The sequence below is a fragment of the Vulpes lagopus genome, chromosome 18, assembly GCF_018345385.1.
Source record: "Vulpes lagopus strain Blue_001 chromosome 18, ASM1834538v1, whole genome shotgun sequence".
In the NCBI taxonomy this organism is placed as follows: domain Eukaryota; kingdom Metazoa; phylum Chordata; class Mammalia; order Carnivora; family Canidae; genus Vulpes; species Vulpes lagopus.
Window position 1 is genome coordinate 20,941,524 of NC_054841.1, and position 15,010 is coordinate 20,956,533.

The window sequence follows — 15,010 nt, forward strand, 5'->3', positions numbered from 1 at the left end:
GAACACCTCTATGAAAGATTAAGAAGTAGAATTCAGTAATATAATTAAAGAATAACAGAGATAGCCAGATGGTGGGAAGTTGATACACAGAAATCAGTCATTTCAGTCATATTTCTATGTATTGCCAATGAACAATTGGAAACTGAAATGAAAAACACAGTATCATTAACAATAGCTCTAAAAATTGCAGTATGTAGGTACAAGTCTAACAAAACACATTCAAAATCTACATGATGGTAACTAAGAAGTATTCATTATGAAGTAAAAGACCTCAATAAATGGAGACACAGACTGTGCTCATGGACTGGATGATTCAACATAACCAAAGTGATATTTCTTCCCAGATTTTTTCATGGGTTTAACATAATTTCCATCAAATTTCCAGCGGGAGTTTTTGTAGGTACAGATCAGCTGATTCCAAAATGTACGTAGAGGTATCTAGAGGTAAAGGAACTAGAATAGTTAAAACACTTAAAAATGAAGAATGAAATTAGAGGAATCACACTATCTGATTTTACTACTAATTATGTAGCTATAGTAATCAAGAAAGTGGTGTTTGTGTAGGGATAGATACATAAATCAAGGGAGCGGAATAGAGTCACATAAGTATGACCAACAGATTCTTGACAAAGAAGCAAAAGCAAAGCACTCAGTAGAGAAGGGATAGTCCTTTCAACAAATAGTATTGGTACAATTGGACTTACAAAGGAAAAATAATGAACCTTGACTTGAACTGCACACTGTATGCAAAAATTAACTCAAAATGAATCATAAATCTAAGCATAAAATGCAAAACTACAAAGCCTTTAGGAGAAAATCTTCATGACCTAGGGCTTGGCGAACTTGAGTTCTTCAATATTAGACCAAGCACAAGACATATAAGAAAAACAATTGATAAATAGGACCATCAAAACTAAAAACATTTGATGTACAAAAGACCCTGTTAAGAAAATGAAAAGACAAGCTACAATCTGGGAGAAAATATGTACAAATCACAAATCTGGCAAAGACTTATATCCAGGGATTCCTGGGTGGCTCAGCAGTTGAGCGTCTGCCTTCAGCTCATGGTGTGATCCTGGGTCCTGGGATCGAGTCCTGCACTGGGCTCCCTGTAGGGAGCCTGCTTATCCCTTTGCCTATGTCTCTACCTCTCTCTGTGTGTCTCTCATGAATAAGTGAATAAAATCTTTAAAAAAAGACTTGTATCCAGAATATAGAAAGAACTCTCTAGACTCAACATTAAGATAACCATCAACTTAGAAAATATGTTTAAAAAATGGAACACACATTTCACCAAAGAAGATGCAAAGATGGCAAATAAGCACATGAAAAGATGTTAACAACATTAGCTGTTAGGAAAATGCAAATTAAAGCCACAATGAGATACCATTACACACCTCTAAGGATGGCTAAAATTTTAAATACTGACAATACCAAGTGCTAGGGAGTACACCCTTTAGTATAGCCCTGACTCAGAGAACCAGAATAATGTTTCATATACCCAATAAACAAATGATTAACCCAAACCAACCGGGATATATGGGAGAAACCCAAAATGGCATGCAAAGAATAACAAACAAACCTGGGTTACAAGTGATTAGGATAACCCCACTGAAACATATGGGGAGTAAAGGAACTAATCTACATAACTTTGGAAAACAGTATTTTGACTGGAAACTCAATTTAGTAAATATATGTTTACTAGTATTGAACAAAAAATAAATACATTATGGACCACGAGAGACAGGTTTCTCACTGTCAGAAAAATAAATTAGTAATAAGGAAAGACCCAGGATGAATGCTGTGTGGTGGTGTTCTAGAATCAAAAATATAAGTACGAACCCATGGATTTTAATATATTTACAGATGGATAAATATAGAAATAAATACGATGCCTGTATGAATGTGTTCATCTATCCATGTGTATTTCCTAGTTCTGATCTCTCAGAAGGCAGTGACATCCCAGTGGCAATGAGCACATTGAGATATCTAGTGCCTGGCTCATGGCCTCTATAGACCATTTTCCTATTATAGTGAAAGAGGAGCACCCCGGTGGTTCAGTCAGATGTGCGGATCAACTCTTAATTTCAGCTCAGGTCTGATCTCAGGGTATGGGATTGAGCTCCGCATCATGGGCTCAGTGCTCAGTGGAGAGTCTGTTGAAGATTTTCTCTCTCCCTTTCCCTGTGCCCCTTCCTGATACGCTTGCACTCATGTTCTCTCTCTCTCTTTCTCTCTCAAATGAATAAGTGGATCTAAAGAGAAAGAAAGAAAGAAAGAAAGAAAGAAAGAAAGAAAGAAAGAAAGAAAGAAATTTACTTTTTGAAAAAAAATTTAAAAAAAGAAAGTTCCTTGGAGAAATGATTAATTCCAGAGCTTGGATAGAGAAAGTAAAACATGAGCCTGGAACATATTATGGTGCTAGAGAGAAAGGAAGTGGGCAGAAAATGCTGGGGTCACAGTGAAAAGACACAGAAGCCAACCTGAATTATTCCTAATGGCTTAAAGCAGGGCCTATTTGAGCAACAAAATGAAAATTGGATTATAACCTTGTTCTGTTTTCTCCCATAACCATTATCATCTCTTAATTAACTATATAATTAACATATTATGTTTTTGTTTATTGTCTCTCTCTCCCCACTAGAATATAAGCTTTACAGAGGTGGGGATTTGAGGGTCTGTTTTGTTTACTGATATAGGCCAAGTACCATAACAACACCTGGCATATAGTGCAGACTTAATAAATATTTGTGGAATGAGTAAATTTTTTCTTTCCCTCCCACTGGCATGTAGATCGGGGAAACTGAAAGTACTAATGGAAACAAAAAGAATTTTTCCAAATAATTGAACACCAAACAGCTACCACCATCTGATTCTCAGCACACCTGAGACTCACACAGGCAGGCAGGGGTGGTCTTGGGGTTGCCGAACAGTCTGGGACATTGTCCTGAGAAAAGAACATGGCCACCTGAGAGCCACACTTCCAGGGAACACTTTGGAAAATTTTCCTCTTAAAAGGTTACTTGAAATACCTGTTGTTATTTCAGCGAGATGACTTTTGTATGACTAATTTAAAGTCCATTGATATCTTTATCTCAGCTGAAACCCTCCCACTGGGAGGTTGGGTGGTTGATGTTAGGTGCCCATTTTACAGATAAGGAAAAGAAGTATGGAGGAGGTCAGTATATTGGTTTATAGGGCTGCTGTAAAGAAAGACCCCAAATTGGATGGCTCAGACAACAGCTATTTATTGCCTTTCAGTGCTGGAGGCCAGAAGTCTGAAATCAAGGTATCCATAGGGCTACTCCCTCTGAGACTTTGGGGAGAAGCTTCCTTACCTCTTCCTAGCTTCCAGTAGCCTCAAGCATTCTTTAGCTTGCAACTGCATTAGTCCAAGCACTGTGTCTGTCATCAGACAGCTGTCCTCACATCATCTTGCCTTTGTGTGTGTGTCTGTGTCTGTATCCAAATTTCTCCTCTTTATAAGGATACCAGTCATATTGGATTAGGATCATCCTAATGATCCTGTTTTAACTTGATTACCTCTGTCAAGACCCTATTTCCAAATAAGGTCGCATTTTGAGGTACCGGGGTGAAAATATCAGCATATCCTTTTTTTGGAGGACACAGTTCACCTCATAGCAGTAAGTTACTTCAAATCATGGAATGCTAGAGCTAAAAGGGACTCTTCCTGTTGGAGCCACCCTACTCTATAGTCCCTTTACTTGGCCTTTACCATGAATAGAGTCTCCTAAAATGAAATATTGTCAAGAAAATTCACCAAAGTATTAACTATGGCAAAGGTCATTTCAATCTAACAGGTCTCTCATATCTGCAGGCCTTGATTAAGCACCAAAATGCAGGCCCCCTGGGTCCTTTCTTGTTTTCTGCTGCCCTGGGTTTCCATCCTCCTGGCTTAACATTTCATGACTCATCTCCCTCCTGAGCACCCTTTGGAGCTCCAATAGCTTAGAACAATGAGAAAGAGTGAGAACAGAGTGAGACGTCCTTTGGGATGCTCTGTGATTTGAACAGGAATGACATGAAAGTGAAATACAGGGACTACTGAGCATGTGCAGCACAAACAGAGGCAAAGTTATGGAGATGATTAACAACTGACTATAAATTGGAGGAGCTATGTGATAAGGGCCTGAGGCAGCCCGTAACTGGGGAAAAGATTGGAGTATTAGGTTAAGTGCTAAGAGACTTCAAATCAAATCACCAGGTACTTATTAAGTGCTCAACTCAGGATTGCAATAAGCCATGGGTGACACAAAGACATCTAATATCTATTTCTTGCCTTCAAGGAAATTATAATTTACTTAGGGAGGTTAGACATAAAACTCAGGAGAACTAGAACAACAAAATATTTAAATAGTAATCTACAATACCACAAGACCAGCTGTTAAATGAACTGTAGAGCTGATAACAAGCTTTTAGAATTCTGAACCAGGAGATACTATTTGTTTATTTATGATCTAGATAGGTACATATTTTCTTGCTGGGGAAGGAAAGGGTTAACTGAGCAGGGAAAACCAGTGAAACCTAGAGATGTTTTTTTAGCAGAGATCAACAAAATTGATAAACCTTTAGTTAGACTAAGAAAAAAAAAGAAGACTCAAATAAAATCAGAAATGAAAGAGGAGGCATTATAACTGATGACACAGAAATAAAAAGGATGATAAGAGAGTATCATAAACAATTATATGCGAATAAATTGGGTAAGCTAGAAGAAATGGATATATTCCTAGAAAGTACAACCAACCAAGATTGAATTATGAAGAAATAGAAAGTCTGAGCAGACCTATAACTAGTAAGGAGATTAAATCAGTAATCAAAGATCTCCCAACAAAGAAAATCTCAGGACCGGATGGCTTCACTGAGAATTCTATCAAACATTTAAAGAAGAATTAATGCTGATCCTTCTCAAACTCTTCCAAAGTATTAAAGTGGAGGGAATACTTCCAAACTCATGTTATGAGGCCATTGTTACCCTGATGCCAAAGCCAGACAAAAACAGTAAAAGAGAAGTATAGGACACATCTCTGATGATTATAGATCCAAAATCCTCAACAAAATAATAGCAAATAAAATTCAGTCTCACATTAAGATGATCATACCCCGTGACCAAGTGAGATTTATCCATGGGATGCAAGGGTATTTTAACACATACAAATCACACAGCATATTAACAGAATGAAGGATAAACATCACATGATTATTTCAATAGATACAGAAAAACCATCAAGTTCAACACTCTTTTGTGATAAAAAAAAAAAACACCCAACAAATGAGGAAAAGGAGGAAACTACCTCAACATAATAAAGTCCATATATGAAAATCCCATAGCTAACATCATGCTCAATGGTGAAAAACTGAAATCTTTTCCTCTAAGATTAGAGATAAGGTAAAGTTGCCCACTATCACCACTTCTATTCAACATAGTACTTAAAGTGCTACCTAGAGCAATTAGGCAAGGAAAAAAAATTAAAGACATCTAAATGAAAAAGGAAGAAGTAACACAATCTATGTTCAAAGATGACATGATCTTATGTGTAGAAAACCCAAAGATTCCACAAAAAACTGTTAGAGCTAATAAAATAAGCATAGTTGCAGAATACAAAATCAACATACAAAATTCCATCACATTTCCATATTAAAAATGAACACTCCAAGAAAGAAATTAAGAAAATATCATTTACAACAGCATCCAAAGGAATAAACTAACTAGGAATAAACCTAACCAAGAAGGTAGAAGACCTTGTACAATGAAAACTATAAAACATTGCAGAAAGAAATTAAAGAGGACAGAGATACATGGAAAGACATTCCACGTTCATGGATGGGAAGACAATATTGTTAAAAAGTCCATACTACTTAAAGGAATCTATAGATTCAATGCAATCCCTATGAAATTCTAATGGGATTTTTTTGCAGAAATAGGAAAAAACTACAACATTATAATGCAAATAGAACCACAGGATCCCAAATAGCTAAAACAATCTTGGGAAAGAAGAGCAAAGCTGAATTCAAAACACTTTACACTTGCTTATATCAAAACATATTACAAAGCTGTGGTGATCAAAACAACATGGTACTGGAATAAAGACAGACATCTACATCAATGGAAGAGAATATAGAGCTTAGAAATAAACTCATGTATATATGGTCAAATGATCTTCAAGATGTGTGCCACAACTACATAATGGGGAAATTATAATCTTTAACAAATGACACTGAGAAAATTGGATATCCAGATGCAAAAGAATAAAACTGGACTTACAATCTTATACCATACACAAAAATAAATTAAAAATGGATTAAGGACCCAAACGTAAGATCTGAAACTATAAAAATCCTAGAAAAAAACATAGAGGAAAATCTTTGTAACATTAGTCTTGGCAGTGATTTCTTGGATATGATACAGAAAGCACAGGGAACAAAAGAAAAAAATACATTAAACTAAAAAAACGTTTGCACCTCAAAGGAAACAATCAACAGAATGAAAGGCAATCTATAGAATGGGGGAAAATATTTGCAAACTATATATCTGGTAAGGGGATAATATCTAAAATATGCAAATAGCAAAACAAAGCAAAGCAAAACAAAAACAAAACAAATAACCCTATTAAAAATGCACAAAGGATTTGAATAGACATTTGTCCAAGTAAGACATACAAATGACCAACTAGTATATGAAAAGATGCTCAACATTATTAACCATCAGGGAAACGTAAATGAAGACCGCATGAGGGGCACCTGGAGGACTCAGTGGTTGAACATCTGCCTTCGTCTTGGGTCATGATCCCAGGGTCCTGGATCAAGTCCTGCTTCTCTCTCTGCCTATGTCTCTGCCTCTTTCTGTGTCACTCATGAATAAATAAATAAAATCTTTTAAAAAAAGAAAACCACATGAGATATCACCTCACATTTGTTAGGATGGATATTGTAAAACAGACCGACAAATCAGAAAATAACAAACCTTAGTGAGGATATGGGGAACTTGGAACCTTGGTGTACTATTGGTGGGTATGTTAAATGGTGTAGCCACTATGAAAAACATGGTTTTCTCAAAAAGTTAAGAGTAGACCTCCCATATGATTCAGCAATCTCCTCTCTGAGTAAGCATACAAAAGGATTGAAAATAGTACCTCTAAGAGATAGTTACACTCCCATGTTCTTTGCAACATTATTCATGATAACTAAGAGATGGAAACAAACCAAATGTCCACCAATGGATGAATAGATAAAGACAATGTGGTGTATTCATACCATGGAATATTATTTAGCCCTAAAAAAGAAGGAAATTCTGCTATATGCTACAACATGGATCGACTCTGAGGACATTATACTGGGTGAACTAAGACAATCCTAGAAGGACAAATACTGCATGATTCCACTTATTTGGGGGTATCTAAAGTAGTCAAACTCATAGAAGCAGAAAGTGGAATCATAGTTTCCAAGGGCTGCTGGGGAAGGGAAGTAAGGAATTGTGGCTCTTTTTGTCATGCAAGATGAAACAGTTCTAGAGAACTGCTGTTCGACAATGTATATATAATTAACAACACTGTACTGTGCACTTAAAGACTTGTTACAAGGGTAGATTTCATGTCTTTTTTTTACCATAATAAAACAATTTTTAGAATTCCAATTAAAATAAACATCACTATATTAAACAATGACTGAGCAGGACAATCATGGAAGGCTCTGGATGGAGAAGCGGGAGACAATCTGACACCTAAGGAGTGTATAAGCAATAATTACTGCTCCTATTTATTGAACCCTGACTGCAGACTCAGAAATTTACATACTGTGTACTTAACTCGTTTAAGTCTTTCTTTCTTTTTTTAGATTTTATTTATTTATTTATGAGAGACACACAGAGAGAGGTGGAGACATAGGCAGAGGGAGAAGCAGGATCCCTATGGAGAGCCTGATACAGAACTCAATCCCAGGACTCCAGGATCATGATCTGAGCCGAAGGCAGACACCCAACCACTGAGCCACCCTAGCGCCCTTATTTAAGTCATACAACAGTTCCATGGGTTGCTATCACTACTTTATGTAACAATTTAAACCAATTCTAGCTTCTGTAATAGATAAATCCCCAAATCTCAGTTGCTAAATATGAAGAAGTTCATTTCTGCTCTTCTAAAGTCCAAATGATGGTTGGGTATGGCAGGAGCTCTGCTCCTCTGCTCCATACAATCATTCAAAGACCCAGGCTGCTAGAAGCTCTGTCGTCTTCAACACATATTATCTCTAGTCACCTTGGGTGTCAACATTCAGCTTCAGCTATGGGGGAAGTGGGAGAGAGAGAGAGAGAGAGAATGAGAGAGAGAGAAACGGGGTGAGGGGGATCATATAGGTCATGTTTTATGGGCTCTGCCCAGAATGGTGCACATTACGTCTACCCACATTCCATTTGCCAAATGGCCACATATACTTAAAAGAGAAGCTGGGGGACATAGCTGTGTGCTCAAGAAGAAAGAGAAATGGTTTTGTGGATAGCTATCTAGTTAGGTTCTCTCACACCTGCCTCTTTTTCAGGGGAAGAAACTTGGACTCAGGGAGGTTCAAGGTCACACAGTGAGTAAAGAGAAGTCAAGAGACCATCGAAACTAGTTGATGGAGCAAAAAAAATTTGTCAATATAATATCTAAAATTATACACTTACCAATAGAGGAACCAAAAATATTGAGTTACATAATTATTTTGAGAGAGGGAAGGTAAGTGGAACAGGTTCATGAGCTTAACCCTCATGAAGTCAGTAATTTTGTTTAAAATTGGTATTTTTTTTTTAAAAAAAAGGGGGAAATAGAATCTTTACTTGATATTTGGAGGTATCCAGAACTAAAACCAAATATTTAAGGAATTCGAAGTTGCTCTTTCTGTGACGAGTGTTGCTTATACAGGCCCTTTTGTACATTAGATTTTTTTTTAAGATTTTATTTATTATTCATGAGAGAGAGAGAGAGAGAGAGAGAGAGAGGCAGAGACACAAGCAGAGGGAGAAGTGGGCTCGATGCAGGGAACCTGACGTGGGACTCGATCCCGGGTCTCCAGGATCAGGCCCTGGGCTGAAGGCGGCACTAAACCGCTGAGCCACCCAGGCTGCCCTGTACATTAGATTTTTAAAGCATGTGCTCAATTACTTTGATTGACATGTTTGAATGTATATTTTGACAAAGTAATCCCATTACTGTTGTACAAAATCCAAACAATACAAAATGGTGCAAGAGGGGAAATCAAAGCTTCACAACTTTATAAACTCTTTCTTCCCATGCTCCAGAGGTAACCTCTGCTTCTAGTGTCTTAGGTAAACCCCAAGAAATTTCCTGTAGACATCTAAGCATGTGTGTATGTGTCCCTATCATTTTAAATAAAAGGAAATTTTAAATACTGTACTTACTGTCCTATAGCTCACTCTTTCCATTTAATAATGCCTTGATATCTTTTCATGTGTGCACAGAGTCATTCTTCTTAATGACTATATGGCATTGTTTTGCATGGATGCACTAATCGATCTATCAGATCTAATCAAAGGTCACATGGGTTGCTTTCAGTTTTCACTTTGTGATTTTTTTGCTAATACAAATAATGCCACAGTGAGTGAGCAGCCTATACAAAGTGTACATCTTGGTGTGTTCGATAAAAAAAACCTGGAGACACAGGATTTTGTTTATTAGGAGGCTCAGTAATCAAAGGCAATGTAAGAAGTCTTGTAAACACAGATAGAATCATCTTATGTGTACTTCTTGGAAGTAAACATATATGCGGGAAAAAAGTGCAAACAGTAAGTGTATGAATATGAACTCACCCAGCCAGCCAGCACATGGATCAGGAAGCAGAACATTTTCCAGACCCAAGGAGACCCTCGTGTCCTTTTCTTGTTACTCGTCCTCCCTGATAGCATGAGCACTCTCCTGACTTTTACTTCCACGACTTGGTTTTGTCTGTTTTTGAGCTGTGTCAGTAGAATCACACAGCATGGAACTTTTTGTTTCAAGGTTCTTTAACTGAGCACTGTCTTGGCAGGATTCATCTACGTTATTGCCTGTGTTTGAAGTTGATTTGTATTCATTGCTGTATAATATTCCACTGTGTAAATATTCCATGATTTATCCATCTACAATTAATGGATATTTGGGTTATTTTCAGTTAGGGCATATTAGGAAGGGTGCATTATCAACATACTGGTATGTGTCTTTTGTTGACCGTGTGGAGGCATTTCCACTGGGCATCTATGGAGGACTGTGATTGCAGGGTCATGGGCATGTGCACATTCAACTCTGGGATGTCTTTCCAATGGTTGTACCAATGTACACTCCCACCAGCAGTGGACACATGTCCCAGTTACTCCACATTCTTGCCAACAGAGATTTTGTTTGTGTTCTTCATTTTAACCATTTTATATTGACTTAAAATGGTTCTATGCAGGGGCAGGAGCAGTTCTTGGAGGACCACTCTTGATTGAATGACAGGTCCTAGAAGGCTAGCTAGTGGCAGAGGGGTGGGGCTGGAAGGAAGCTGGGCTTGATTGGATCTGGGATTCAGGTGATGGCTCTGGTGCTACTCCTGCACCCAACACCCCAAGATGAGATGGTAATGGCAAAAACATCCTTTTAAAGGTTTTATTTATTTGAGAGAGAAAGAGAGAGAGCACACGAGCAGGGGCAGCTAAGGGGGAGCAGAGCAGGAGGGAGAGGGAAAGAATCTCAAGCATGCTCCGTACTGAGCGTGTGAGCCTGATGAGGGGCTGGAACTCATGATCCTAAGATCATGACCTGAGCAGAAACTGAAGGTTGGATGCTTAACCCACTGAGCCACCCAGGTTCCCTAGCAAGAGCATCCTTCTAAAAACAGCCTTCCTGTCCCTGGGATTTTTGCTGATAGGTCTGCAGTAAGGGCCCCAGGAGATCACTTGAGGCGGGAGGAAAGTCTTCTCTAAGGGAAGTGGAGAACTGAGCTCTGGATTCTTTAGTGGTCCCAGATGGGAAATCGTTTTCTTCTGGCCCATAAAACAGTTGTCTGTTCTGCTGTGTTTTACTACCAGCGTTCCTCTGTGGACCAGGAGAAGCAGGCCCAGGCGGATGTGTTTGGGGTAGTTTATGCACCAGACTCCCAAGGAAGTCCCCAGGATGCCTTTATAGATTCCTTTGTCACACAGGCCACGTGTACTGCCCAAATCCAGTCAGCCCGAGGGGTATGTCAGGCCTGCAGTTAGGGGATAGGTTGGAGTCTCAGGATAAGTCTGGATTGGAGATACATACATAAGGGACATTGCAACCACTGATGGTCTTCCAAGCCCTGGAGGCTGAAACCTCCTTCCTGCCTAGACTAACCAAAGAGGATTCTGAACTTTGCATTTAGGAAGCCTGACCAATACAGGGTTTGCAGTGCTAACAAGAACAGTGTTGAAGATGAGTCAGCTGGCAGCTGGAGTGGGGGCCTTCCAGTCCTGGCCAGGTCACAGAACACAGATATCAAGTGTCTGGGGCCAGTAGTGTGTCTGGTGGTCAAAGGAGTCAGAGAACTGAATACACCTTGTGAAGACAGAGGCACACAGCACACAAGATCACCCTCATTTCTGACACTCTTGCAAGTTTGATGGTCCCTGAGACCACACATAAATTCCATAATTTGCTCAAAGGACTCAACACACAGAAAGCTATTAATCTCATGGTGACAGTTTGTTAAAAGTGAAAAATACCAATTAAAATCAGCCAGGGGAAGAGGCTCATAGGGTAGAACCCAGGAAAGATCCTAACACAGAGCTTCCAGTCAACCTCTCCTCGGGGATATTTGGACATCTTTCCTCTCTCCCCCTGCCCTGCCACCCCCACATCAGTGTGTAACAACGTACACAGAGTGTGGCCAACCAGGAAACTCGCCCAAGCCTTGGCGTCCAGGGTCTCTACTGGAGCTTCATCTGTAGGCACTACTGACCACCCACGTGGGTAACTGCAGTCTCCAGCCCCTTCAGAGGTCCAGATGATGCCATGTAACCCCAAGGTGCCACCACCGATCACAGTGTTAGACTGGCAGGTCCAGTGCCCCCAGGTAGACAAGACACTCTGATCAAGCAAGACTTCTGAGTGGCTTAGAGATTACCTCTCAGGCTGAGGGCAAAGATCAGTCCTCTCTTTGAATTGTTTACTGCAAAAGCCCCCCACTCCACTGCCATGATTCTCCAGGGACTCAGCCCCCACCTCGGGAGAAGGGGAGCAAGTGTAAGAGGAGAGACCATGAGCAAATACACACCAGCTAAATTATGGAAGAGTCTCCTTCAATTATTGCACTGAATTTCTGGATATTGATTTTACAGATGTACCTGTACATATACCTGAGTGGATGTGTGAATAGAAGTGATGTATGGATAAAGCTATTCACTGAAGCACTATTTATTGTCAAGAGCTTGGCTGAGCTGGAAAGGGAGCTGAGCTGCCAGGTGTCACAGGGGCTGATTAAAGCAACAACAAACCAAAATGAAAGTAAGAGGGAAGCCTTTAGTCATTCACTCTGATGATGGTGTAAGAGGCTCAAACTGGAAAAAGTACCGACAACCCCCTCTTCCCTTTCCCCCTTCAAAATGCATGCTGGTGGATCAGTTGGGTAAGTGTAGATGTGGGGATTGTTTCACTGCTGAGGAAGCCCCAGAGAGAAGCCTCGGGCAGATTTATGGACCCTGGGCCAGCAGGGAGTGATGGGTGGGGGGTGGGGTAGGGCTGGGAGTAGAAAGTACTGAGTACTGAGTCACGGTTGGGGAAAAGTGTCTGCAAGGCATCCCCCTTCTCTCCCTGTGAAGGGTCCTTTGCAGAAGCACCTAAAGAAGATCTCTGTCGAGGGCCTCAGATGGAGTGAGGGCCCACGGTGCCTGGGCTAGGAACGCAAATATGCAAAGAGCATGATGGGCCAGAAGCATTCCCAGATCCAGTGCCCTGGCTGTTCACCAGGTCTGGTGTGGGGAGGCCAGCCTTCCCCCAGGAGGCCTGTCAGACAAAGCCTTTCTAATTGCCTATGTCAGGCCTCAGAAAGCACATGTAAGATTTTGGTGAAAATGCCAGACTTCTGATAAAATAAGGAGACGGACTCCTCATTTATAAAAGTAAAGTATTGGAAACAACATAAGAACCCATCAGTAGGAGATGGGTGAAATACATTGTGGCATCTCCCCACCAGGAAGATCCTATGCATCTTTAAGAAAGAGTGAGTTGTCCTGTATATATAAAAGCGTGCAATTCTCTGTAGCAGTAAGGAGGGCGTGTGGGGAAGTCAGGGAAGAACAGAGGGGGAGCTACAGCTTGTAGACAAGAGGAGGGTCTCCAGGGTGGATCTCTGCTTGGTGTAAGGATGGAGTCCATGGTGTATAATGAGACTGTGGTCTGGATGGTTCTTTGACAGCTCAGAGTTCTGATCACTGATAGCAGAATGCCTTGTCCCAAAGCCAGTCCTATACAGGTCTGAGCTGTACAAGATAGTTATCTGCCCACAGTCAGACTTCAGGGTGTCAGACCTGTTATGCGCCAGCTGTGGTTGCCCTGGACCTATCTCAGCAAGATATGATGACACTCTGTTACAAAACCAATGCGTTTAGTCTCACTGGGTAAGAACAGACTTTCCTTGCTTTGTGAATAACAAATATTTTGTTCTTTTACAAATAAGCCTCTGTCTCTTAGCAAAATGGTTGTCCCATACTCCTCAAGAACTTGCTTGGGCTTCCCTGAGTCTTTTCTTGGCATGTTCTGGAACGTCCTAGAATGTTCAGAATGGAAGTTTGCTTGCAAACTAGCCTGAGTTTCTTAAAAATATGCACAGGAGAACAACTTTTCCAGGCATTGTAGCAAACAGTTTTCTAGCACATATGGGATTTTGGGCTGGTGAGCTCCTACTCCACTGTGGGACTGGGTCAGTGCCCCTCCCATCTCCCCACAGCTGGGCACAGCAACCTGATTTCTGCTTGCCGGCACTTGTATTTCTTTGCCTGAGAGTTTTCTAAGGGCTGCTAGAGCCCTCTGTGCCAAGACTAGAAGAACCAGAGAACTAAGGTCCACCAGAAGATTCCCTCAACCAGTGAGTGGTAGGAGATGGTGTATAAATATTCCCGTTCCCATGGCCCTTGGGTGTGCACTCTGAAGAGTGTCCTGCACTGGATTCCAGAGTTTTCCCAGTTGAACTAAGCTGCAGTCACCTTTGGTTTGATCATGTACCCCTTATAGGCTGCTTTCCCCCAACCCATCCCATTTTCTCTCCTCCACTGGAACTTCCCCGGATCTTCTTCCAAATAAACTACTTGGACTCATCTCCTTGTGTCCACGGCTGCATCCGAGGAGCCCAAAGTAAGGCAGGTGATGATCACATCAGCCATTTACCAGCACCTACTATGGCCCGGGCAACCCCAAGGGCTTGATATGAACTCATGGAGTCCCTGGTCACCCTGCAAGGAGGGATTCCCAATCACAGTTGACAGGTGAGGACACAGGAGTTGCCTGGGAGCCCAAAGCAAGTAAACTGGAGTCCAGACTGGCTCTTTCCACCAAACGTGAGGTGACACTCTTAAAAGCAGGGACTGGAATGGGGTCTGTGCTGCCTCTACTTCCCCCACGCTGAGGCTATAAACAGGAGATGCTCAGTAAGCAGAGCCAGACAATAAACATCAAATCCCCAGTACAGCTAAATAAGTCTTTTTATGTAGATCACCATGACAACAGGCTTAGGAGGTGACTACTATCAGTGTCATCCTTATTTTATAGATAAGGACCCTGAGTGGGCAAAGGGACCTGCCCAAGGCCACGTGGCTGGTAATGGACAAAGCCCAAGTCTATCACCTGTCCACCGTAAGGATGGATGATGCAGGTGGACAAGTGAACCAAAGGAAAGAGGAGGGAAGATGTGAAGCCATCGCCTACCCTGCCGACAGCTGGGTGACAGCACAGTGTCCCATCTTGGAATGCATCTCTGTCACACACAGGGTAAATGGGTCTATTCCTTGTGAATTATCTGTTAGCCA